Source organism: Elephantulus edwardii, unplaced genomic scaffold (assembly GCF_000299155.1).
Source record: "Elephantulus edwardii isolate Elephantulus edwardi_28Jun2011 unplaced genomic scaffold, EleEdw1.0 scaffold00063, whole genome shotgun sequence".
NCBI lineage: Eukaryota > Metazoa > Chordata > Mammalia > Macroscelidea > Macroscelididae > Elephantulus > Elephantulus edwardii.
Window position 1 is genome coordinate 11,004,504 of NW_006399813.1, and position 4,764 is coordinate 11,009,267.

The window sequence follows — 4,764 nt, forward strand, 5'->3', positions numbered from 1 at the left end:
TCACCCCGTACAGCTGCTCAAGCTCTGACAGCCTAACAAGGTGCTAATGGGCCATACGTTCTAGCCCGGTTCACAGCGGGTTGTTTCAAATGGATTGAGGAGGTTGATTTGCATTCGAAATCTTCCCTCTCACACTTGCTTTTTTGTTTGGCCCCTTGATTTCTAGTCCCCAGAGGCCCTTGGAGGTTGACTTCGAATGGAATAAAATCACACCGGTTCAGAATTTGAATTGCCTGAGTTTGGTTTTCAAATGCGCCCCATTATTTCATCAAGTCGTGGAGGAGGGGGAGGATTGAAGGGAAAGAAAAGAGAGCAAAGAGATTTTCAAATGAAAGGGGAAGAGATGATGACAGATGGATGCAAATGCTCCTTTTAAGTGGAGAGGAGCAGCTGATGTTGGGGCATGAAATTAAATTAGTACATCTGTGGTTGGATGCTTGTCATTTAGCTTCACATTTTCTACTCCAGAGGAGTTGGGTTACCTCCTGATTAACCGGCTTCCTCTCACAGGCCAGCAATACTTGGCCAAGCACAAGATGGGCCGTGTTCTCCAGAACTGGGTGCCACCCCCCGGGGGCAGCCCTTTAACTTCTTGGCGTCCCACCGCCTGGAGGAGGAGTCGGCGTCAGCGGACACGACAGATCCTAAAGTGGAGAAATGCGGAGGGTAATGAACTACAAGTCAGCACATTTTCCAAGGAGACAGCGTTTATGAGTGGCCTGTGGTCAGCTGGGCAAGCGAACAATCTGCTTCTGAAAACCTTGTGTGCTCGGAGTGGTCGGCATTCATAAATGTTTACAGCCATCTCCACGGAGTAACAGAACGGGCTGTTTTTTCAGTACCAGGCTCCAGGGGAGTTCCCCATAAATAACCCTCTTCAAGCTCCCACTTCCCTTTTGAAAGCTAAGCAAGTCTCTAAGCGTCAGGGCCACTGTCAAGAAGGTTTATGGCCTGGTTCAGCTCCTAACTCTATTTTTCTCCCCTTTGTCTTTTATCACACTTCTCATTCTCTTTCACCCCAAAGCAGAAAAGTCTAACTAAACCAAAGCTGTCCTCGATCCAATAAGGCCTGGCCTAATTGTCACAGCTTTGCTTTGCAAAAGAAAAGGGAACAGATGAGCGTCAATAATTGAACCCACTTAAAGGAAACTTATAAACAACAAAACAAAACAGCCTGCTTAAAGCAAAAGTCAATTCCTGAATACTTGTAAATATCCTACAACTCTCCTTTGACAACTGCCTAAAGTGTTTCCTAAAATGTCTCAGAAAATCTGTGATAAAATCACAACAATATTGTTTTTATGGACATTATCTCATGCCAAATTAAATCCTCTTGGAAAAAGAAAAACTATTAACTGAGAAGAATAATCATAATTGTTTCTGACCCAGATGAAAGAGCCATTGAAGTTTGGTGTTTTTCTTTCCACTCACCAAACTTCCCTGGACTTAAAAACTAAAACTAACTTTCTTTCTCATTTTCTCTCACTCTCCCCCTGATTCTCTCTTGTTATTCTCTTTTATTATTGAGCAAAATAAAGGAAGGAAAAGTCATCTTTTCCATTGGATACTAGCATAATATCAGAAAAACTTCCTCAAATTTTTGTCTACCTATCAAGGTGCATCAATTTGTGTGTGTGTGTGTGTGTGTGTGTGTGAGAGAGAGAGAGAGAGAGAGAGAGAGTGTGTGTGTGTGTGTGTGTGTGTGTTAGGGCAAGGGGAATTACGGGTGGAAGCTGCTATTCATATCATCTGCTTAGGTTAGGACAAACTATGTGGTCTTTCTTCAGGCAATTTCCATGTTGTCCTTTCCTATTTCTTGTAGTGATATTGCCCACACAACAAAGATGAGGAATACACAGCATCAGGACAGGGAGATATAAGAGGGCCTTAAAAAAATCCTCATACCTTTTCAATCTCTATGCAGAACAGATCATCCAAGATGCTGGGCTGTAGGAGGAGGAATGGTGGAAGGATTGGTGGAAGAATCATCAACAACCTGCGTTATGCAGATGACACAACCCTGCTTGCTGAAACTGAGGACCTGAAGAGCTTGCTACAGAAGGTCAAGGACTGCAGTCTTCAATATGGATTGAAGCTCAACATCAAGAAAACAAAGATTCTCACCACTGGGCCAATTGGCAGCATCAGTATGGATGGTGAAGAGATTGAGATAGTTAACAGTTTTCGGTTCCACAATCAGCACTCTTGGTAACAGCAGCCAGGAAATAAGGAGACAAATTGCATTGGGAAAGTCAGCTGTGAGGGACCTCTCAAGAGTCCTGAAGAGCAACGATGTCAGGCTGGAGACTAAGGCGAGCCTGATCCAGGCTATAGTCTTTGCAATTATGTGCTATGCATCGGAGGGTTGGACAGCAAATAGGGATGATAAAAAGACAATTGATGCCTTTGAGCTGTGGTGCTGGAGAAGAGTGTTGAATATCCCATGTACTGCTAGGAGAACACACAGGTATGTCCTGGAGAGGGTGAAGCCAGAATGCTCCTTGGAGTCAAGGATTCTGAAGCTTCATCTGACATACTTTGGGCATGTTGGAGAGGGACATCATGTTTGGGAGAGTGGAGGGACCGCGCAGGAAAGGAAGGTCCTTGATGAGATGGATCGATTTTGTGAGTGGAGTGGTGGGAATGAGTGTGTTTGAAATGGTGAGGTTGGCACAGGATAGAACAGTGTCTAGGGCTCTTGTATATAGGTTTGCTATGAGTTGCAAGCAGCTCGATGGCACATAACAACAACAACAACAACAACAAACTCATCAGTGAGAGATATATTTGCTGGGTGAGACTTCATCTGGCATTTGCTTCATTTGTTCCTCAAAGCTCAGGCCTATTCCTCATACCATTTGATTTTCCCAGAAGATCATCTCCATTCTTTTTAGTTCCCCCTTTAGAGATGATTAGCAAGACAACCCATATTTAGCTTCTGTTGCTATTCTTTTCCCAGCCAACTCCTTTATTCCCTGAAGCATTGTGATGTGGTTCTTGGAATTGTCCCCAATGTGCTGGGAGTAAGATGCCCCAAGCAAAATGCATGGCCCATCTGTGCCAGGAAGATGTTAGCATTATTTTCCATCAATCTTTCTATCTCCAAAGGAATTGGATGAGAAAGCATGTCTCATTCTGTTCTTGCTACTGTCCTATAACAAGAAGGATAACTAGTAAACCATGTATGAGAACTCAAGGTGGGGGGGAGGGCTGAGGAGAGTAGGGGCAAAACCATATGGTTGCAGTTTGGTGGGTCAAGAGAGGGGGAGAAGGTAAGGGTCTGAGCAAAAAGACAGGGTAATGGTGGACAAGGTCCAATGGGGATTCATTTTCTAAAACAATGTATGAGAATGATTGTATGAAACACAATGTGAATGAAGAATAGTGTGAAACACAATGTATACAAACTTTGTAAGAAAACCAATATAAACAAACAAACAAAACAAGCAACAACAAGAATTCTTAGAGTGATTCTCACTAAAGGAGAATCAAGAAATCTAAGTTAGAAAGGTCAAAGAGAATTGCTTAGGTATCCAAGCACAAGCAAAGCATGACTCTGTGATGTAGGTGAGCTCTATTTTTGGTTTTCCCTCATGTCCTGTTGTAAAACATCTCTTCCTGCTGTTCTTGTTAATTGCTGTCACTTGGGCTCCATTTTATGAAAATGTTAAATATAAAAAATGAAACATTGTCTGGTTCTACAAGATCTCCATAATCTTCAGTGTATTTGAACAGGTTGTTTTGACTCTTGTGTCACCTATGTCATTGATGGTTGCCTTCTTTTCGCCACTCTCTGTACTCGAGCGATCCCAATCTCTGACCCTCTTCTCACAGGCGACCACAAGTAATCCCTACCATTTTCACTGTCTCTGCCTCCTAAGATTTTTGTTTGTTTGCTTTCATGTTCCCCTATCAAAATTAGACTTTCTATTATTCGATGTCCAGTTTTCTTAAATATAGCAAAGTACTTCAACTAAAGGGCCCAGTGAGAGCATTCTGACATATGCAGAAGACCTGGCTCCATTGCTACTCAATACCCCGCATGCATAGCCATCACTTCTCTGGCAATAGAGGCGTGCATGTTACTATGATGCTGAACAGGTTTTAAAGGGGCTTCCAGAATAATAGAGAGTAGGAAATAAAGCAGACAGACTACTCCAAAAAGCAGATAATTAAAAGCTTAACACAGTGATCTGAGCCATAATTGGTGCTGGGGATAGCATAGGATCAGGCACTACTTATTTTTTGTTTTACATGGGAACTAGTCAACAGTGGCTAACAACAACAGCAATAATTAATCCAATAACAGTGTTTCTAATTGTCTGATCTTGTATGACAAAGGATTAGAATCCAAGAGAAGAGTTATGGCAGAATCTAGGCTATTTGGTGGTCTACTGAGCAACTTTATTGATATATCTCTTCATGAATCTTGAAGAAACACCTACTTCATTATCCAGCAGGGATCACACAAGAATTTATTGATTGTATTGTATTTATGGTGACCCAACAGAGTGTGGAAACTATAGAACAATATCATTGATTTCACATGCAAGCAAGATTCTACTGAAGATTATACAAAAAAGACTGGAACAGCACATTAGCAGAGAACTGCCAGAAGTCCAGGCTGGGTTTAGAAGGGGTCGTGGTACCAGGGATATTGTAGCTGATTTTAGATGGATCTTAGCTGAAAGCAGGGAATACCAGAAGAATGTCTATCTGTGTTTCATTGATTATGCAAAGGCGTTTGACTGTGTGGATCATAAC

At 42.2% G+C, this 4,764-nt stretch overlaps 1 pseudogene; it reads left to right on the plus strand.

Moving 5' to 3' along the window:
* Positions 1–536: 536 nt before the first annotated feature.
* Positions 537–4,764, plus strand: part of LOC102854277 — a 23,649-nt pseudogene continuing 19,421 nt past the window's right edge.